Consider the following 24,605-nt stretch of genomic DNA (forward strand, 5'->3'; position numbering starts at 1 on the left):
TAAAGGGGGTTCTCCAATCAGATACAAAGAACAAAAAAAAAACAGAGCCACAAGTAAAAGCTCCAAGAAGAACACAATAAAACCAAATTTAAACTGTGACAACAACAAAAAGAAAGGGGGGGGGGGAGAAGATGGAGATTAACAGTAGCAAAGGACGATGGAGTGCAAAAGTACTCACAAAATAATGCGCTACAATGAACAGGGTAGGAACCCTTTTCATTACTTAAAGGTAACCACCATTGAAAAAACCACCACAGAAGCACATGAGATAAAAAAGATAGCAACAGAGGAAAGATGTATGGAATACAACCAAATAAAAACAAAAGATAGAAAAACGAAAGAGAAGGATCAAACAAGACACAAAACTAACAGAAAGCAAGATATAAAATGGCAATAGGGAACTCACAAGTGTCAATAATTACACTAAATGTAAACGGATTAAACTCACCAATAAAAAGGCACAGAGTAGCAGAATGGATTAAAAAAGAAAATCCAACTGTATGCTGCCTATAGGAAACTCATCTAAGTAACAAGGATAAAAACAAATTCAAAGTGAAAGGCTGGAAAATAATACTCCAAGCAAATAACATCCAAAAAAAAGCAGGCATAGCAATACTCATATCTGATAATGCTGACTACAAGACAGTAAAAGTACTCAGAGACAAAAATGGCCATTTCATAATGGCTAAGGGGACACTGAATTAAGAAGATATAACAATTCTTAATATATATGCACCAAACCAAGGAGCACCAAAATATATAAAACAGCTACTTATTGACCTTAAAACAAAAACTGACAAAAATACAATCATACTTGGAGACCTCAATACACCGCTGACGGCTCTAGATCGGTCATCCAAACAGAGAATCAATAAAGATATAGTGGCCTTAAACGAAATACTACAACACCTGGATATGATAGACATCTACAGGACATTTCATCCCAAAGTGACTGAGTATACATTTTTCTCCAGTGTACATGGATCATTCTCAAGAATTGACCATATGTTGGGCCACAAAAACAACATCAACAAATTCAGAAAAATCGAAGTTGTACCAAGCATATGTGCTGGTCATAAAGCCTTGAAACTAGAATTCAACTGCAAAAAAGAGAAAAAAAATCCCACAAAAATGTGGAAACTAAACAACATACTTCTAAAAAATGAATGGGTCAAAGAAGAAATAAGTGCAGAGATCAAAAGATATATACAGACTAATGAAAATGACAATACGACATATCAGAATCTATGGAATGTAGCAAAAGCAGTGATAAGAGGGAAGTTCATATTACTTCACGCATATATGAACAAACAAGAGAGAGCTCAAGTGAACCACTTAACTTCACACCTTAAGGAAGTAGAAAAAGAAGAACAAAGACAACCCAAAACCAGCCGAAGAAAGGAGATAATAAAAATCAGAGCAGAAATAAATGAAATAGAGAACAGAAAAACTATAGAAAAAATTAATAGAACAAGGAGCTGGTTCTTTGAAAAGATCAACAAAATTGACAAACTCTTGGCAAGACTTACCAAGGAAAAAAGAGAAAGAACTCATATAAACAAAATTCAAAATGAAAGAAAAGAAATCACCACGGACATCGTAGATATACAAAGAATTATTGTAGAATACTATGAATAACTTTATGCCACTAAATTCAACAACCTAGAAGAAATGGATAAATTCCTAGAACAATACAACCTTCCTAGACTGAGTCATGAAGAAGCAGAAAGCCTAAACAGACCTATTAGTAGAGAGAAAATAGAGAAAAACCATTAAAAACCTCCCCAAAAATAAAAGTCCAGGCCCTGACGGCTATACCAGCGAATTTTATCAAACATTCAAAGAAGTCTTGGTTCCTATTCTACTGAAAGTCTTCCAAAAAATTGAAGAAGAAGCAATACTTCCAAACACATTTTATGAGGCTAACATAACCCTCATACCAAAACCAGGCAAAGATGGCACAAAAATAGAAAACTACAGGCCATTATCTCTAATGAATACAGATGCTAAAATACTAAACAAAATACTAGCAAATCGAATACAACAACATATTAAAAAAATAATACATCATGATCAAGTAGGATTCATCCCAGAATCTCAAGGATGGTTCAACATACGTAAAACGGTTAACGTAATACACCATATCAACAAAACAAAGAACAAAAACCACATGATCTTATCAATAGACACAGAAAAGGCTTTTGATAAAATACAACACAATTTTATGTTTAAGACTCTCAACAAAATGGGTATAGAAGGAAAATATCTCAACATGATAAAGGCCATATATGATAAACCATCAGCTAACATCATATTAAATGGCATTAAACTGAAGGCTTTCCCCCTTAAATCAGGAACAAGACAGGGTTGTCCACTCTCTCCACTCTTATTTAATGTGGTACTAGAGGTTCTAGCCAGAGCAATCAGAAAAGAAAAAGAAATAAAGGGCATCCATATAGGAAAAGAAGAAGTAAAGGTATCACTTTTTGCAGATGATATGATTTTATACATCGAAAACCCCAAAGAATCCACAAAAAGACTACTAGAAACAATAAGCCAATACAGTAAGGTCGCAGGATACAAAATTAACATACAGAAGTCCATAGCCTTTCTATATGCCAACAATGAAACAATTGAGAACGAACTCAAAAGAATAATCCCCTTCACGATTGCAACAAAAAAAATAAAATACTCAGAAATAAACATAACAAAGAATGTAAAGGATTTATATAATGAAAACTATAAACCATTGTTAAGGGAAATCGAAAAAGATATAATGAGATGGAAGAATGTACTTTGTTCTTGGTTAGGAAAAATAAATATAATCAAGATGGCTATACTACCCAAAGCAATATACAAATTTAATGCAATTCCCATCAAACTTCCAATGACATTTTTTAAAGAAATAGAGCAAAAAATCATCAGATTTATATGGAACTATAAAAAACCCCGAATTGCCAAAGCAATCCTAAAGAAAAAGAATGAAGCTGGGGGCATTACAATACCTGACTTCAAACTCTTTTATAGGGCCACGACAATCAAAACAGCATGGTATTGGCAGAGAAATAGACACTCAGACCAATGGAACAGAATAGAAAGTCCAGAAATAAAACCACATATATATAGTCAAATAATTTTCGATAAAGGGGCCAACAACACACAATGGAGAAAAGAAAGCCTCTTCAATAAATGGTGCTGGGAAAACTGGAAAGCCACATGCAAAAGAATGAAACTGGACTACAGTTTGTCCCCCTGTACTAAAATTAACTCAAAATGGATCAAAGATCTAAACATAAGACCTGAAACAATTAAGTACATAGAAGAAGACATAGGTACTCAACTCATGGACCTGGGTTTTAAAGAGCATTTTATGAATTTGACTCCACAGGCAAGAGAAGTGAAGGCAAAAATGAATGAATGGGACTACATCAGACTAAGAAGTTTTTGCTCAGCAAGAGAAACTGATAACAAAATAAACAGAAAGCCAACTAAATGGGAAATGATATTTTCAAACAACAGCTCAGATAAGGGCCTAATATCCAAAATATACAAAGAACTCATAAAACTCAACAACAAACAAACAAACAAACAATCCAATAAAAAAATGGGAAGAGGATATGAACAGACACTTCTCCCAGGAAGAAATACAAATGGCCAACAGATATAGGAAAAGATGCTCGTCTTCTTTAGCTATTAGAGAAATGCAAATCAAAACTGCAATGAGATACCACCTCACACCTGTTAGATTAGCTATTATTAGCAAGACAGGTAATAGCAAATGTTGGAGAGGCTGTGGAGAAAAAGGAACCCTCATCCACTGTTGGTGGGAATGTAAAGTAGTACAACCAGTATGGTGATTCCTCAAAAAACTGAAAATAGAACTACGTTATGACCCAGCAATCCCTCTACTGGGTATATACCCCAAAAACTCAGAAACATTGATACATAAAGACACATGTAGCCCCATGTTTATTGCAGCATTGTTCACAGTGGCCAGGACATGGAAACAACCAAAAAGCCCGTCAATAGATGACTGGATAAAGTAGATGTGGCATATATACACTATGGAATACTACTCAGCCATTAGAAAGGATGACATCGTATCATTTACAGCAAAATGGTGGGATCTTGATAACATGATACGAAGCGAAATAAGTAAATCAGAAAAAAACAGGAACTGCATTATTCCATACGTAGGTGGGACATAAAAGTGAAACTAAGAGACATTAATAAGAGTGTGGTGGTTATGGGGCGTAGGGGGGAAAGGGAGAGGGAAAGGGGGAGGGGGAGGGGCACAAAGAAAACTAGATAGAAGGTGACAGAGGACAATCTGACTTTGGGTGATGGGTATGCAACATAATTGAACAACAAGATAACCTGGACTTGTTATCTTTGAATATATGTATCCTGATTTATTGATGTCGCCCCATTAAAAAAATAAAATTATTTATAAAAAAAAAGGATTAAAGATTTAGAAAAAAAAAGAGATGGAAAAAGGTATTTCATGCAAATGTTAATGAAAAAAGCAAGGGTAGTGATACTTATATCAGACAAAATGAACTTTAAAACAAAAGCTATCATAAGAGACAAAGAAGGACATTATATAATGATAAAGGGAGCTATCCAGCAAGAGGATCTAACCCTTGTAAATATTTATGCACCTAACATAGAACCACCTAAATATATAAAGCAAATCTTTTTTTTTTTTAATAATAATTTTATTTTTTTAATGGGTGACATCAATAAATCAGGATACATATATTCAAAGATAACAAGTCCAGGTTATCTTGATAGACATAAAGGGAGAGATCAACAGTAATATAGTGATAGTAGGGGACTTGGATACCCCACTGATATCGATGGATAGATCTTCCAGACAGAAAGTCAATAAGAAAACAGCAGCCTTAAATGACACATTAGACCAAATGCATTTAATTGACGTTTTCAGAGCATTTCACCCCAAAACAGCAGAATATACCATCGTTCCAAGTGCACATAGAACATTTTCCAAGATAGACCCCATGTTAGGACACAAAACAATCTCAATAAATTTAAGAAGACTAAAATCATATCAAGCACCTTCTGTGATCATAATTGTATGAAACTAGAAATCAATCACAAGAAGACAAATGAAAAACACTCAAACATGAAGTTAAATAATGTTACTGAACAATGCATTCAGTGAGATCAAGGAAGAAATCAAAAGATACCTTGAAACAAATGGAAATGAGAACACAACCACCCCAAGTTTATGGGACTCAACAAAAGCAGCCCAAAGCCCTGGCCGGTTGGCTCAGTGGTAGAGCGTCGGCCTGGCGTGCGGAAGTCCCAGGTTCGATTCCCGGCCAGGGCACACAGGAGAGGCACTCATCTGCTTCTCCACTCCACCCCCTTTCCTTCCTCTCTGTCTCTCTCTTCCCCTCCCACAGCCGAGGCTCCATTGGAACAAAAGATGGCCGGGGTGCTGGGGATGGCTCCTTGGCCTCTGCCCCAGGCGCTAGAGTGGCTCTGGTCATGACAGAGCCATGCCTCGGATGGGCAGAGCATCACTCCCTGGTGGGCGTGCCATGTGGATCCCGGTCGGGTGCATGCGGGAGTCTGTCTGACTGCCTCCCCATTTCCAGTTTCAGAAAAATACAAAAAAAAAAAAAAAAAAAAAAAAAAAACAGCCCAAACAGAGAAATTTTTATAAAATTTATGTGTGAAAGAATAGTCATTTAAGTAAATAGCCAAGTCTGACAGGATGTCAAACTGCTCGAGGTCAAATCCTTGCTCTGCGTTGAGCTCTCTTTACTTCAGTTTCTTCATTTAAAGGTAACATCATTTAAAAATGAGACTCAGAGACATGGACAAGAGTGTGGGGGTTACAAGGTGGGGGGGGAGGAGAGGGAGGAGGTTAGGGGAGGGGAGGGGCACAAAGAAAATCAGTTAGAAGGTAACGGAAGACAATCGGACTTTGGGTGATGGGAATGCAGCATAATCGGGTGTCAAGATAGCCTGGAGATGTTTTCTCTGAACATATGTACCCTGATTTATCAATGACACCCCATTAAAATTAACTAAAAAAATAGAAAAAAAATGAAGGTAACATCATTGTTTTTGTAGAGTATTTAACACTGTGTCTGGCCTATAATAAGTGTTCAATAACCAAAAGCTAATTTGTAATAATTCAAGTTATTTATTTAACAAATATTTAATTACAGTGCCTAGTTCATAGTAGGCAGTCCATATATCTGTTGAATGTATAAATGAGTAAGGGAATGCATGAACAAATAATTATGAAAATTTTAAAACCACTTTTCTCCATCTCCATTGTTATAACTCGAGTTTTCCCGTTTCAATCCATTTGCCTCACATAATAAAATATACCAAAAATTCAATGAGAATTTCCCATTGCACTCAGTAAAAGTGTCTAAACTTCCTAGTATCATTTACAAAGTCTTTCACAATCTAGTGTATATCTGTAATTTCATCTTCCCCCATCTTCCACTCTTCCCCCTATCTTCTCCACCCTTTCTCCACTTAGTATGTTCTTCAGACTAAGTGAACTGAGTTCCTCAAATCAGTGAAACACTCTCTTCCCTCTAAGTCTTTGCATATGTTATTCCCTCCATCTGCAACATCTGCCCGATCCCCTGCTCCATACCTCATCTCACTTAACTCTTCCTCATCGTTCATGACCTCACTGAGAAAGCACCCCTCTGCAAAGCCTTCTCTGAATCCCTTAAGGCTTCCCTCCTGGTTAGTTGTTTTAATAGAATTAGAGAAAATATATAGAACATCTGGCACATGATAGATGCCCAATAAATTATAAATATTGGTACAGACTATTGACAACCCCATTAGTCTTTGCTTGTCCCCATCTTTATTGTTAACAAATGTTAATGCAGAAAATGAGGCCTGGTATAGGTAAGTTTCCCTGAAGGGGGAATGGAGAGGTTAAGGCAGAATCTGGGATATATACCAGGAATAGCCATTCCAGGGGCCCTTAAATCTTGGGAATGTGAGTTACTTGTAGTGAGAGAAAAAATCTGAAATCAAGTAAAGTAAAAACAAGAATGCCAAATTTAACCTGCTTCATTTGACTCACACAAGATGATAAGAGGACAGTAGCTGTGGAATGTTAGATGTTGGTTTCTAATGGAAGTAGTGCCTCTGTTGTGTAAAGTACTCAGTTTCTAGCAGATTTATATACATATCCCTGGGAAATATATACACATAATAGGTAACTGATATACTCTTGACCTACTACTAGAAGAACTATAAAAAATATACATTTGGGTAATGATTTTCTTTTCAAAGGAGCTCTAATATATATATGGTCTCATATTGTTAAAAGAACCTGGGCAGACTGACCTTTCATTTCCAGACTGTATTTACTCTCCCATCTCAAATAACTATAAACAGGACAAAATATATGAAACAGCAGTTCTACACAAATGGAACGTTAGGCAACAAAGAAAGTGATCCCAAAGAGGCAGAAAACAAGCAAAGGAACTACAGCTTCCTGCTGGAAGTTTCTGGCCTATGGTGCAGGGAGGGGTATCAAGGCAGAAGCAAGAAGTGTTCCCATGTTGAGATGGATGTGGGAGTCCATGGAGTCCAAGGCACTTGGAGTTCACAGGGAAACATATTGAAGAGGAGAGAACTGTGCAGAGTGAGAATTCTGGAGATCTGCCAATAATCTCTGAATATTCAGCTGAAAACTGATAAACTCATGCATGTGAAGAAACTACCTGAAAGGATTGAAGAGAACAGTCCTGAGACTCACCTAGAGATAGGTACAGTGCTTGTTCCAACCAGCAATGGTGGCAACTTTCCTAATTCGTGGGTAATCAGGTAGTATACTTAGAAGGGTTTTGTCTCAATTGTGGGGAAAAATTAGTCCTAGACTAAATGCTGCTCTGACCCTGCCTACCAAATATTACAAGCAAGACTACTAAATATTTTAAGCAAAATATTGCCTACCAAATATTTCAAAAGGATCACCTATTTGCAAGTAAACAGAACTGATTCAGAACAGAGCTAAAGAATATTTATAGGAATATAATATCTTACCCCCAACAGTGTATAATCCACAATATGTGGCATTCAATAAAAAATTACTAAGCATGCAAAGAAGCAGGAAAATATAATTAATAATGAAGAGAAAATTAATCCATTGGAACTGACCCAGAAATGGTATAGATAATAGAATTAGAAGACAAAGCACATCAAAACATGACACCACAAAAGAAACACAATAATTTCCTAGTAGAAGTAAAAATGTGAGTAATCTAAAAACATTCTCATTAATTATTTTCAGGAAACTCATTAAGATTCAAAGGAACATAGACAACTCAATGAACTCAGGAAACAATGCACAAATAAAACCAGAAGTTTAATAAAGATATAGCAATCATAAAAAAGGATAAAACAGAAATTCTGGAGCTAATAAATATGTAAACCATACCGAACTCTAGCATGTAAGGAAAAGGCAGAACTGTTGAAAATAATGATAGCTATAATATTTTATTAATGTAATATAATATAAAAATATGAAAATTGAGGCACCAATAACATAAAATGGGAAAGGCAAGTAAATGTGTAGAACTTTTTCAGGCAAATGAAGTTATGTGCTATTAGCTTAAAATAAACTCTTGTCACTTTTATTCAAACTAGTATTAGAAGACCTAGCCAGAGACATCAAGCAGAAATAAGAATAAAAAAGCATTCCAATCAGAAAGGAAGAAGTAAAATCATTGGTTTGCAGATTACATGATAGTATATTCATGGGTTGGCTAAAGTGAGTTTACAGTTGTTCATATGGAAAACAATACAATAATTAATAAATTATAATACAAGAATAAACTGTGTTTCACATACTCACAATTACAAACCTACTTTTGCCTAGCCCTGTATAGAAAACCCTGAAGACTCAACCAGAAAACTATTAGAATAAATGAATTCAGTAAAGTTGCAAAATACAAAATTAATATACAAAAATCTATACACCAACCCTAAACTATCAGAAAGAGAAATTTTAAAAAAAATCTCATTTATTATGGAAGCCCTAGGAAAATAATACCTGCAAATTATTGTATGTCAATTACACTACAACTACGCTGTTCTTAAAAACAGCTTGAAGTGCCTACTACTCTGACTTCGTGTCATACTACTGTCTCATTCCACCTTTTACTTACTATGTCTTTTGAACATTCTAAACTTGTTCTTGCAACAATAAACAATAAAAATAACATTTGTTATTTTTTCATTATCAAGAGCTCTTTTACCAGATCTCCAAATGGCTTCCTCATCATCTCAGCTTAAAAATTTCTTCCTCAGGCCCTGGCTGGTTGACTCAGTAGTAGAGCATCAGCCCAGTGTGTGGATATCCCAGGTTCAATTCTCAGTTAAGGCACACAGAAGAAGCGACCATCTGCTTCTCCATTTCTCCCTTTCACACCTCTCTCTCTCTTTTTCCCTCTCCTACAGCCACAACTTGATTGGAGCGAGTTGGCCCCAGGTGCTGAGGATGGCTCCATGGCCTCCGCCTCAGGCACTAAGAATAACTGATTGCTGAGCAATGGAGCAATGCCCCAAATGGGCAGAGCATTGCCCTCTAGTGGGCTTACTGGATAAATCCCAGTCAGGGCACATATGGGAGTCTGTCTCTGCCTTCCTTCCTCTCACTGAAAAAAAAATTTCTTCCTTGGAAAAGCCTTCCTTGACCACTAAATCTGCTTGTCACTTTCTATCCCTATTATCTCATTCTTTCTGCATAGCACTTATAACTTTCTGACATTACATTATTTGTTTATTTTCTGTTTTTCCCCTTCCAACTAGAATATAAGCACAACAAGTGGAAGGCTTACCTGTCTTGGTAAAACCAGCCTAATTCATATAGTAGATATTCAATAAATATTTATTAAGTGCATAAATAAGTGGAAATACAGGTGCTATTTCCAGAATCTATAACTAGATACAAGGAGAGGTCATTAACCGCTCTAATGTTCTATAGATAGTTACAGCAAAGCCAGATTAAAATCAGTTTTGTGATATTCAATTGCATTCAATTTTTAACTCATTTTTCAAAGGGGAAAAAAGCCTCAATTTTCAATTAGCTAAACGGAAGGATGACATTGGTTATGAATGAGACTTATTAATATTTTATCTTTCTCAAAGAGTAAGTGTTCTAGCTTGCAAGATGCTCTACTTCCATAAAATTCTAAAATATTATGCAACAGATATTTTTTAAAAAATTAGTTTATCCATCTGAAGTCTGAGTTATCTGTAAGAGTCACATTAGACTAGTCTGCCATTTGAAGCAAACTGTTTATTAAATTTCTTTTAATTTTCTTCTCAAACAATACAGATAGCAAGGAAAGTTGAACCTAATGTGCATATTGATCACTGTATTATTGTGAAGCTCCCAAGCAGAGAGACAAAACTAATTTAATATGTGTAAAAATTATGTCAAATTACTTCTCTCTTTGGTAACAGGTTGAAGCCCCCAATATTTCACATTATATGAAGTTACAAAAGCTTTCTCCATTTCAAAACATTTTTAAGTTAAGGTCATATATAAATGTTAATAGAAATTGCTAACATCTTCTATAGTAAAAGTCATATTGTTGTAAAACATCAGTATTGAGGATTTTTTCCTGTATGTTAAAACTTATTTCTCTATTCCTCAGTGTATCACTCACTCTGTTTTTGTTGCTTTTTATAACCTCTTCCTAATTAGATATTTCTCTGGTTGAATAACATGAGTAGTATTAACTGTACTCACAAGAACACATGTAACCACTTCTCATCAACTAATCAACAACGCTATGAATCTCACCAAAATTATTTCAAATTTTCTCATCTTTGTTTAGTGCATCTTTTATGTTAAAAGAATAAAAGTACTGTTATATATAAAAGTCGGTAAAGAAGTATATTAGCAAATTAATCTGTGGTGCCCAAGAAATAATTAATAATGCAGTTAACTTCCTTCACTGCATGTGTGTAAAAAAACACCTGAAGTGCAAGAAGCAAGACACAAAAGATTCCATATGGTATGATTTTATTGATTTGAAATATAAAGATTTGGTAAGCCCTAGAGTGAGAAAACAGACTGGTGCTTACCAGGGACCGGGGGAAGTGGAAAACAAGAAATAACGACTTAACGAGTGCAGGGTTTCCTCTGGGGGTTCAGGCAATGATTTGGAACTATCAGTAGATAAAGGTGGTACTTGCACAACGTTGTGAAAATATTGAATGTCATAAAAGTGTTTACTTTAAAATTTTGAATTTTATTATGTGAATTTTACCTAACTTTATAAACAGACAATGGACAGCTTAATAAAAACAACAATGCACTGTGGGGTTTATAACATATGTATAAGTTAACTGTATGTCAAGAATAGAATAAGGACAGAAATGCGAAATGGAAATATATTTCTGTCTGGTTCTTACACTGTATGTGCAGTGCTGAAATATCAATAGTATTTGAAAGTAAACTGTGATGTTAGATGTGTGTTGTAAATCCTAGAACCACCACTAAAAATAAAAGTATAGCTAAGAAGCCCATAGTGTCATAAGAATGAGAAGACACAGACTGGAAGAGAATATTTGTAAAAGATATATCAGATAAAGAATTGTTATTCAAAATATACATAGAACTCTTAAAACTGGACCATAAAACACTAACAACCTGATTTAAGAACGAACAAAAGGCCTGAACAGACACCTCACCAAAGAAGATATACAGATGGCAAATAAGCACATGAAAAGATGCTTCCTCTTATATGTCACCAGAGTAATGTAAATTCAAACAATAAGATACCACTACACACCTATTAAAATGGCCAAAATCCAGAATCCTGACAACACCAAATGTTGGTGAGGATGTGGAACAACAGAAATTACTGGTGAGAATGAGAAATGCTACAGTCACTATGGAAGATTGCTTGGTAATTTCTTATAAAACTAAACATGTTTTTACCATACAAACCAGCAAATTGTGCTCCTTGATTTTTACCCAAAGGAGTTGAAAACTTATGTATATACACCAGACACACATAAACCTGCACATGGATATTTATAGCAGTTTTATTCATAATTGCCAAAAGTTGAAAACAACAAAATATCCTTTAGGAGTTAAAAGGATAAATAGTGGTATAATTATAAATAATATGGAATATTATTCAGTACTATAAAGAAGTGAAAAAACACGGGGGGAATCTTAAGTGTATACAGGCCATTCCCCAGATTACCGAGATAGGTTCTCTAGGTTTGTTCTTAAGCTGAATTTTTATGTAAGTTGGAAAAGGTACATTTACCTATTAAATGAAACTTAAACAGATATTTATCTTCTTTTGTGTGTGGCAGAGACAGAGAGAGTCAGAGAGAGGGAAAGACAGAGAGGAAGGGAGAGAGATAAGAAACATCAATTCTTCATTGCAGCTCCTTAGTTGTTCATTGATTGATTTCTCATCAATGACCGGGGGTGGGGTACAGCACACTGAGTGACCTCTTGCTCGAGCCAGCAATCTTGGGTCCAAACTGGTGAGCTTTGCTCAAACCAGATGAGCCCGCGCTCAAGCTGGCAACTTCGGGGTCTCGAACCTGGGTCCTCCACATCCCAGTCTGATGCTCTATCCACTGTGCCACCGCCTGGTCAGGCAGACAGATGTTTATCTTAATATAGTACTTTTTTTCTTACCTTTCTATGCATATAAACTTAAATATCAAACCTACAGAACCTAATTCATTCATAATCTGGGGACCCCCTGTATTACTAAATGAAAAAAAAAACTAATCTGCAAAAGCTAAACACCGTATGATTCCAACTATATGACAGTCTGGAAAAGACAAAACTATAGAGACATTAATACTTGACAATAAAAAACTAACAACCTGATTTAAGAATGGAAAAAGGACCTGAATATACACCTCTCCAAAGAAGACATACAGATGGCAGATTAGCATCAGCGGTTACAGGGCGTTGGGGGAAAGGAGGGATAAATGGGCAGAGTACATCGGCCCTGAAAATATTCTGGACGATACTATAATAGTAAGTACATGTCATTATGCATTTTTCAAAAGCCATAGAATGTACAACACCAAGCGTGAACCCTAATGTGAACTATGGACTTAGGTAATAAGTATTTATTGATAAAGGTTCATCAGTTATAACGATTGTACCTCTGGTGCTAGATGTTAATAGAAAAGGAGGCTATAAATGTGGCAGGCACATATATATGGGAAATCTCTACATCTTTTACTTAATTTTGCTGGGAATATAAAACTACTGAAAAAATAAAGTCTATTAATTTTTTAAAAGCCAATGGTAAAATATATAAAACAAAATCATGTCAATATTAAAGTAATTCAAAAGAAAATGTAGAGAAAAAAGGAACATAGAACAGATAAAAAATATATGGCAAGCTGAGATCTGGCTCGGTAGGTCAGTTGGGTAGAGCATTGTCCAGATACACTAAGGTTGCTGGTTTGATCCCTGATCAGGGGCACATACAAGACTCAACCGTTGAATGCATGAATAAGTGGAAAAGTAAATTGATGTTTCTCTTTCTCTCTTCCTTCCCCTCTCTCTTTCTCTAAGAATCAATCAATCAATAATGTTTAAATAGCCTGACCTGTGGTGGTGCAGTGGATAAAGTGTCGACCTGGAAATGCTGAGGTCGCCGGTTCGAAACCCTGGGCTTGCCTGGTCAAGGCACATATGGGAGTTGATGCTTCCAGCTCCTCCCCCCCTTCTCTCTCTCTGTCTCTCCTCTCTTTCTGTCTCTCCCTCTCCTCTCTAAAATGAATAAATAAAAAATAAAAATAAATAAAAAAATAATAATGTTTAAATATATGACAAGATGGTAAACTTAAACCTAGCCACATCAATAATTACATTAAACATAAATGGTTTAAACATTCAAATTATAAAACAAAGTTATCAGATTAGAGAAAAAATCAAGACTGACCATATTCTGTCTATAAGTAACCCGCTTTATATATGGAGACACAAATGGATAGAAAATGCATACATTAATTAAAAGAAAGCTGTAGTGGCTAGGATAAAATTTCAAGCCAATTAGTAATAGAATGAACTTCTTCAACCTGATAAAGATATCTAATATCATACTTATAGTGAAATAATTGAGGAAAGGTGACATGCCTACTCTTAGTATTTATATACAACATTGTACTGAACATATTAGTGCCTGAACAATAAGGCAATGAAAAGAAAGAATAATCTAATAAACTATATATTTTTTCTTTTGAATTAATTGGGGTGACACTGGTTAACAAAATTATACAGGTTTCAGGTGCACAGCTACACGGCACATCATCAGTACACTGTACTGTGTATTCACCACCCAGTCAAGTCTCCGTTCATGACCATTTATCCAATCCTTCTTCCAACTCCATCACCACCACTCCCCCCAATAAGCTATATTCTTGATTTAGCTGATAAATGTTTCAAAACTTCAGATATAGATTGAAAAGAAAAAAATCAAAATTTCTGTATCTGTAGATGACACGATCATCTCACACAGAAATCCTAAGGAATCCCTAAAAATGCTACTGAAACTGAGTTTATCAAGGTTATAGGATACAAATTCCTTACACAAAAATCTCCACCTCCCCAAGCATCATCATTATCTTCTCTGCTACAAGGTATTTGGAGGACCAAACCATTCCACAGTCATGCACCCTTTCTGGATCCTGGGGACCACCAATAGGTGCTGCCAGAGGCCCACCCTTGGGTTCATCTACCTGCTGGCCTGTCAGCTAACTTGTCTTGGCTCCCCCACACCAGATTTCATCCCCTGAGTCTTCCAAAGCAGGCGCAGATTTCAGCAAAGCAGGGGGTACTCAGTCAATGCAGCTGGCACCAGGAGACCAATGTTCCTTGCCAATCTGGTTTTTCATAAACTGGAGCCATCTATTACTGGAGCAAGCTGTCCCATGGCAGCCCTCCTGTGTACTTTTGTAGAAACTGAAGCTCCCAACTTAACCAGGTTTCAAGGAACCTGGGAGAAGCAGGGGTGTGGTAACAATGGCTATCGCAGATACCAGTCTGACAAAATGGGGTCTGCTGACACTTCAGGTACTCCCAGGACAGGAAGGATTCTAAGAATAGTGAGTCCATAGTGAGCCAATTTGGAGGTAGGAAACTTCAAGAGTACAGGTCCTCCCTTTTTCCCCATCCCTGTTGAATTTTCACCTTCATATAGTCGGTCAAATTCATTAAAACCCACTGAAAGGCTAACTTATCACAAGCATTCATAACATTGATTTTATTAATAAAAATGAGAGCTAACAATTATTAGCACTTGCTTTGTACTAGACTCCTTTCAAAACATCTATCAACTTGTTTTCTCTAGTTATAATCATCACCATTTTACAAATCAGAAAACTGAGCCACAGAAGTTATTCAGAACTTGAATGGGAAAACTTGGGTTCCAAACTCAGTCAGCAAGCCTCGTACTTTGAACTGACACATCATACCTGTGGTCTGGCCTAAAGAAGTAGTTTTGACGTAATTATACATGATCATTCAATGAGCACCATTTGTAATTTAGCTGATAAACAATATAGAAAAATCTCAGATCTATTATAAGAGCTAGAGACCTTTTAATGAAATTTAATTTCATATAAGCTAAAAGAGGATTCAACACTATGAACAATTTTATTGGTGCAAAGAGAAACTTTTCTACTTATTGAGACTAGGTAATTTAACAACTATCAATTTACTGGGAAAGACATTGAAAAAGACTAATGCATTTTCCTTTAATAAATCATAGTTTAGACAGAGGCTTCTTTTAACTATAGACAGCAACATCAAGTAAATGACAATGTTTTTTAAAATTGAAAGGCAATTTGGAAATTAATGAAATAATTAAATGATCTATACTGCAGTTTATATCACTTAGCAGTTTTATAAGAAAACAATGTTTAGGGTGACGTCACGGAAATGGCGCCGTGAGAAGCGCGTCCGACAGCTCTCCCCTAAATCACAACAAATTTATCAACTAGAAACAGAAAAATTTATCTTCGGAGCATTCCGGAGTTCCACACAAACTGAAAGCAAAAGGACTGTTATCACTTGAATCTGAGAGACGAGGGTGTGGAGGAAGCTACCACAGCGACGCTCATTCAAGCCGCCAGGGAGTGCGCCTGTGTGCTATCAATAAGACTACCCTCAGATGCCGATAAGAAAGAGGAAATCGAATATTATGGATACAAAAGAAAGAGAGGTAACACAAATAGATGTGGAAAAATCTATGGAGAAAAGACTTAACATATTGGAAGCCTTGGAGCTAAATGACAGAGAATTTAAAATAGAAATCTTAAAAATACTCAGAGATATACAAGAAAACACAGAAAGGCAATATAGGGAGATCAGAAAACAACTCAATGAACACAAAGAATATATTACCAAGGAAATTGAAACTATAAAAACAAATCAAACAGAAATGAAAAACTCAATTCACGAGCTGAAAAACGAGGTAACAAGCTTAGCTAACAGAACAGCCCAGATTGAAGATAGGATTAGTGAAATAGAAGACAAACAACTTGAGGCACAACAGAGAGAAGAAGAAAGAGACTCAAAAATAATAAAAAATGAGAAAGCCCTACAGGAATTGTCTGACTCCATCAGAAAGAATAACATAAGAATAATAGGTATATCAGAGGGAGAAGAGAAAGAAAATGGAATGGAGAATATACTCAAACAAATAATACACGAGAACTTCCCAAGCCTGTGGAAGGAACTAAAGCCTCAAATTCAAGAAGCAAACAGAACACCAAGTTTTCTTAACCCCAACAAACCCACTCCAAGGCACATCATAATAAAGATGACACAAACCAATGACAAAGAAAAAATTCTCAAGGCAGCCAGGGAAAAGAAGAGTACAACATATAAAGGAAGGCCTATTAGATTATCATCAGATTTCTCAGCAGAAACTCTACAAGCTAGAAGAGAGTGGACCCCAATATTTAAAGCCCTGAAAGAGAGGAACTTTCAGCCAAGAATACTATACCCATCAAAGCTATCCTTCAAGTATGAAGGAGATATAAAAACATTCACAAATACAGAAAAGATGAGAGAATTTATCAACAGAAAGCCCCCACTCCAGGAAATACTAAGGGGGGTTTTCCAACCAGATTCAAAGAACAAAACAAAACAACACCACAAGTAACAGCTCCACCAAGAACACAATAAAACCAAACTTAAACTGTGACAACAAAGGAAAAAAAGGGGGGAGAGGATGGAGATTAACAGTAGCAAAGGATGATGAAGTGCAGAAATACTTATAAGATAGGGTACTACAATGAATATGGTAGGTACCCTTTTCATTACTTAATGGTAACCACCCTTAAAAAAACCACCACAAAAACACTTGACTTAAAAAAGGTAGCAACAGAGGAAAGAAGTATGGAACACAAACAAACAAAAACAAATGATAGAAAAACAAAAGAGAAGAATCAAACTAGATACAAAACTAACAGAAAGCAATTTATAAAATGGCAGTAGGGAACCCACAAGTATCAATAATTACACTAAATGTAAATGGATTAAACTTACCAATAAAAAGACACAGAGTAGCAGAATGGATTAAAAAAGAAAATCCAACTATATGCTGCCTACAAGAAACACATCTAAGCAACAAGGATAAAAACAAATTCAAAGTGAAAGGCTGGAAAACAATACTCCAAGCAAACAACACCCAAAAAAAGCAGGTGTAGCAATACTCATATCTAATAATGCTGACTACAAGACAGAAAAAGTACTCAGAGACAAAAATGGTCATTTCATAATGATTAAGGGGAAGTTGAATCAAGAAGACATAACAATCCTTAATATATATGCACCAAACCAAGGAGCACCAAAATATATAAGACAGCTACTTATTGACCTTAAAACAAAAACTAACAAAAATACAATCATACTTGGAGACCTCAATACACCGCTGACGGCTCTAGATCGGTCATCCAAACAGAGAATCAACAAAGATATAGTGGCCTTAAACGAAATACTAGAACACCTGGATATGATAGACATCTACAGGACACTTCATCCCAAAGCGACAGAGTATACATTTTTCTCTAGTGTACATGGAACATTCTCAAGAATTGACCATATGTTGGGCCACAAAGACAATATCAGCAAATTTAGAAAAATTGAAATTGTACCAAGCATATTTTCTGATCATAAAGCCTTGAAACTAGAATTCAACTGCAAAAAAGAGGGGGGAAAACCCACAAAAATGTGGAAACTAAACAACATACTTCTAAAAAATGAATGGGTCAAAGAAGAAATAAGTGCAGAAATCAAAAGATATATACAGACAAATGAAAATGAAAATACGACATATCAGAATCTCTGGGATGCAGCAAAAGCAGTAATAAGAGGAAAGTTCATATCACTTCAGGCCTATATGAACAAACAAGAGAGAGCCGAAGTAAACCACTTAACTTCACACCTTAAGGAACTAGAAAAAGAAGAACAAAGACAACCCAAAACCAGCCGAAGAAAGGAGATAATAAAAATCAGAGCAGAAATAAATGAAATAGAGAACAGAAAAACTATAGAAAAAAATCAATAAAACAAGGAGCTGGTTCTTTGAAAAGATCAACAAAATTGACAAACCCTTAGCAAGACTCACCAAGAAAAAAAGACACAGGACTCAAATAAATAAAATCCAAAATGAAAGAGGAGAGATCACCACAGACATCATAGAAATACAAAGAATTATTGTAGAATACTATGAAAAATTATATGCCACCAAATACAACAATCTAGAAGAAATGGATAAATTCCTAGAACAATACAACCTTCCTAGACTGAGTCATGAAGAAGCAGAAAGCCTAAACAGACCAATCAGCAGGGAGGAAATAGAAAAAACTATTAAAAACCTCCCCAAAAATAAAAGTCCAGGCCCAGACGGTTATACTAGTGAATTCTATCAAACATTCAAAGAAGACTTGGTTCCTATTCTACTCAAAGTCTTCCAAAAATTTGAAGAAGAAGCAATACTTCCAAACACATTTTATGAGGCCAACATAACCCTCATACCAAAACCTGGCAAGGATGGCACAAAGAAAGAAAACTATAGACCAATATCTCCAATGAATACAGATGCTAAAATACTAAACAAAATACTCGCAAACCAAATACAACAACATATTAAAAAAATAATACATCATGATCAAGTGGGATTCATCCCAGAATCTCAAGGATGGTTCAACATACGCAAAACGGTTAATGTAATACACCATATCAACAAAACAAAGAACAAAAACCACATGATCTTATCAATAGATGCAGAAAAGGCTTTTGATAAAATACAACACAATTTTATGTTTAAGACTCTCAACAAAATGGGTATAGAAGGAAAATATCTCAACATGATAAAGGCCATATATGATAAACCATCAGCCAACATCCTATTAAACGGCATAAAACTGAGGACTTTCTACCTTAAATCAGGAACAAGACAGGGTTGTCCCCTCTCTCCACTCTTATTCAACGTGGTGCTAGAAGTTCTGGCCAGAGCAATCAGACAAGACAAAGAAATAAAAGGCATCCATATCGGAAAAGAAGAAGTAAAGCTATCACTTTTTGCTGATGATATGATCCTATACATCGAAAACCCGAAGGACTCCACAAAAAGATTATTAGAAACAATAAACCAATACAGTAAGGTCGCAGGATACAAAATTAACATACAAAAGTCCATAGCCTTTCTATATGCCAACAATGAAATATTAGAAAACAAACTCAAAAAAATAATCCCCTTCACGATTGCAACAAAAAAAATAAAATACTCAGAAATAAACATAACAAAGAATGTAAAGGACTTATATAATGAAAACTATTAACCATTGTTAAGGGAAATCGAAAAAGATATAATGAGATGGAAGAATGTACTTTGTTCTTGGTTAGGAAAAATAAATATAATCAAGATGGCTATACTACCCAAAGCAATATACAAATTTAATGCAATTCCCATCAAACTTCCAATGACATTTTTTAAAGAAATAGAGCAAAAAATCATCAGATTTATATGGAACTATAAAAAACCCCGAATTGCCAAAGCAATCCTAAAGAAAAAGAATGAAGCTGGGGGCATTACAATACCTGACTTCAAACTCTTTTATAGGGCCACGACAATCAAAACAGCATGGTATTGGCAGAAAAATAGACACTCAGACCAATGGAACAGAATAGAAAGTCCAGAAATAAAACCACATATATATAGTCAAATAATTTTCGATAAAGGGGCCAACAACACACAATGGAGAAAAGAAAGCCTCTTCAATAAATGGTGCTGGGAAAACTGGAAAGCCACATGCAAAAGAATGAAACTGGACTACAGTTTGTCCCCCTGTACTAAAATTAACTCAAAATGGATCAAAGATCTAAACATAAGACCTGAAACAATTAAGTACATAGAAGAAGACATAGGTACTAAACTCATGGACCTGGGTTTTAAAGAGCATTTTATGAATTTGACTCCACAGGCAAGAGAAGTGAAGGCAAAAATGAATGAATGGGACTACATCAGACTAAGAAGTTTTTGCTCAGCAAGAGAAACTGATAACAAAATAAACAGAAAGCCAACTAAATGGGAAATGATATTTTCAAACAACAGCTCAGATAAGGGCCTAATATCCAAAATATACAAAGAACTCATAAAACTCAACAACAAACAAACAAACAAACAATCCAATAAAAAAATGGGAAGAGGATATGAACAGACACTTCTCCCAGGAAGAAATACAAATGGCCAACAGATATAGGAAAAGATGCTCGTCTTCTTTAGCTATTAGAGAAATGCAAATCAAAACTGCAATGAGATACCACCTCATACCTGTTAGATTAGCTATTATTAGCAAGACAGGTAATAGCAAATGTTGGAGAGGCTGTGGAGAAAAAGGAACCCTCATCCACTGTTGGTGGGAATGTAAAGTAGTACAACCAGTATGGTGATTCCTCAAAAAACTGAAAATAGAACTACGTTATGACCCAGCAATCCCTCTACTGGGTATATACCCCAAAAACTCAGAAACATTGATACATAAAGACACATGTAGCCCCATGTTTATTGCAGCATTGTTCACAGTGGCCAGGACATGGAAACAACCAAAAAGCCCGTCAATAGATGACTGGATAAAGTAGATGTGGCATATATACACTATGGAATACTACTCAGCCATTAGAAAGGATGACATCGTATCATTTACAGCAAAATGGTGGGATCTTGATAACATGATACGAAGCAAAATAAGTAAATCAGAAAAAAACAGGAACTGCATTATTCCATACGTAGGTGGGACATAAAAGTGAAACTAAGAGACATTAATAAGAGTGTGGTGGTTATGGGGCGTAGGGGGGAAAGGGAGAGGGAAAGGGGGAGGGGGAGGGGCACAAAGAAAACTAGATAGAAGGTGACAGAGGACAATCTGACTTTGGGTGATGGGTATGCAACATAATTGAACAACAAGATAACCTGGACTTGTTATCTTTGAATATATGTATCCTGATTTATTGATGTCGCCCCATTAAAAAAATAAAATTATTTATAAAAAAAAAGGATTAAAGATTTAGAAAAAAAAAGAGATGGAAAAAGGTATTTCATGCAAATGTTAATGAAAAAAGCAAGGGTAGTGATACTTATATCAGACAAAATGAACTTTAAAACAAAAGCTATCATAAGAGACAAAGAAGGACATTATATAATGATAAAGGGAGCTATCCAGCAAGAGGATCTAACCCTTGTAAATATTTATGCACCTAACATAGAACCACCTAAATATATAAAGCAAATCTTTTTTTTTTTAATAATAATTTTATTTTTTTAATGGGTGACATCAATAAATCAGGATACATATATTCAAAGATAACAAGTCCAGGTTATCTTGATAGACATAAAGGGAGAGATCAACAGTAATATAGTGATAGTAGGGGACTTGGATACCCCACTGATATCGATGGATAGATCTTCCAGACAGAAAGTCAATAAGAAAACAGCAGCCTTAAATGACACATTAGACCAAATGCATTTAATTGACGTTTTCAGAGCATTTCACCCCAAAACAGCAGAATATACCATCGTTCCAAGTGCACATAGAACATTTTCCAAGATAGACCCCATGTTAGGACACAAAACAATCTCAATAAATTTAAGAAGACTAAAATCATATCAAGCACCTTCTGTGATCATAATTGTATGAAACTAGAAATCAATCACAAGAAGACAAATGAAAAACACTCAAACATGAAGTTAAATAATGTTACTGAACAATGCATTCAGTGAGATCAAGGAAGAAATCAAAAGATACCTTGAAACAAATGGAAATGAGAACACAACCACCCCAAGTTTATGGGACTCAACAAAAGCAGCCCAAAGCCCTGGCCGGTTGGCTCAGTGGTAGAGCGTCGGCCTGGCGTGCGGAAGTCCCAGGTTCGATTCCCGGCCAGGGCACACAGGAGAGGCACCCATCTGCTTCTCCACTCCACCCCCTTTCCTTCCTCTCTGTCTCTCTCTTCCCCTCCCACAGCCGAGGCTCCATTGGAACAAAAGATGGCCGGGGTGCTGGGGATGGCTCCTTGGCCTCTGCCCCAGGCGCTAGAGTGGCTCTGGTCATGACAGAGCCATGCCTCGGATGGGCAGAGCATCACTCCCTGGTGGGCGTGCCATGTGGATCCCGGTCGGGTGCATGCGGGAGTCTGTCTGACTGCCTCCCCGTTTCCAGTTTCAGAAAAATACAAAAAAAAAAAAAAAAAAAAAAAAAACAGCCCAAAGAGAGAAATTTTTATAAAATTTATGTGTGAAAGAATAGTCATTTAAGTAAATAGCCAAGTCTGACAGGATGTCAAACTGCTCGAGGTCAAATCCTTGCTCTGCGTTGAGCTCTCTTTACTTCAGTTTCTTCATTTAAAGGTAACATCATTTAAAAATGAGACTCAGAGACATGGACAAGAGTGTGGGGGTTACAAGGTGGGGGGGGAGGAGAGGGAGGAGGTTAGGGGAGGGGAGGGGCACAAAGAAAATCAGTTAGAAGGTAACGGAAGACAATCGGACTTTGGGTGATGGGAATGCAGCATAATCGGGTGTCAAGATAGCCTGGAGATGTTTTCTCTGAACATATGTACCCTGATTTATCAATGACACCCCATTAAAATTAACTAAAAAAATAGAAAAAAAATGAAGGTAACATCATTGTTTTTGTAGAGTATTTAACACTGTGTCTGGCCTATAATAAGTGTTCAATAACCAAAAGCTAATTTGTAATAATTCAAGTTATTTATTTAACAAATATTTAATTACAGTGCCTAGTTCATAGTAGGCAGTCCATATATCTGTTGAATGTATAAATGAGTAAGGGAATGCATGAACAAATAATTATGAAAATTTTAAAACCACTTTTCTCCATCTCCATTGTTATAACTCGAGTTTTCCCGTTTCAATCCATTTGCCTCACATAATAAAATATACCAAAAATTCAATGAGAATTTCCCATTGCACTCAGTAAAAGTGTCTAAACTTCCTAGTATCATTTACAAAGTCTTTCACAATCTAGTGTATATCTGTAATTTCATCTTCCCCCATCTTCCACTCTTCCCCCTATCTTCTCCACCCTTTCTCCACTTAGTATGTTCTTCAGACTAAGTGAACTGAGTTCCTCAAATCAGTGAAACACTCTCTTCCCTCTAAGTCTTTGCATATGTTATTCCCTCCATCTGCAACATCTGCCCGATCCCCTGCTCCATACCTCATCTCACTTAACTCTTCCTCATCGTTCATGACCTCACTGAGAAAGCACCCCTCTGCAAAGCCTTCTCTGAATCCCTTAAGGCTTCCCTCCTGGTTAGTTGTTTTAATAGAATTAGAGAAAATATATAGAACATCTGGCACATGATAGATGCTCAATAAATTATAAATATTGGTACAGACTATTGACAACCCCATTAGTCTTTGCTTGTCCCCATCTTTATTGTTAACAAATGTTAATGCAGAAAATGAGGCCTGGTATAGGTAAGTTTCCCTGAAGGGGGAATGGAGAGGTTAAGGCAGAATCTGGGATATATACCAGGAATAGCCATTCCAGGGGCCCTTAAATCTTGGGAATGTGAGTTACTTGTAGTGAGAGAAAAAATCTGAAATCAAGTAAAGTAAAAACAAGAATGCCAAATTTAACCTGCTTCATTTGACTCACACAAGATGATAAGAGGACAGTAGCTGTGGAATGTTAGATGTTGGTTTCTAATGGAAGTAGTGCCTCTGTTGTGTAAAGTACTCAGTTTCTAGCAGATTTATTTACATATCCCTGGGAAATATATACACATAATAGGTAACTGATATACTCTTGACCTACTACTAGAAGAACTATAAAAAATATACATTTGGGTAATGATTTTCTTTTCAAAGGAGCTCTAATATATATATGGTCTCATATTGTTAAAAGAACCTGGGCAGACTGACCTTTCATTTCCAGACTGTATTTACTCTCCCATCTCAAATAACTATAAACAGGACAAAATATATGAAACAGCAGTTCTACACAAATGGAACGTTAGGCAACAAAGAAAGTGATCCCAAAGAGGCAGAAAACAA

Source organism: Saccopteryx bilineata, chromosome 3 (genome assembly GCF_036850765.1).
Source record: "Saccopteryx bilineata isolate mSacBil1 chromosome 3, mSacBil1_pri_phased_curated, whole genome shotgun sequence".
Lineage (NCBI taxonomy): Eukaryota > Metazoa > Chordata > Mammalia > Chiroptera > Emballonuridae > Saccopteryx > Saccopteryx bilineata.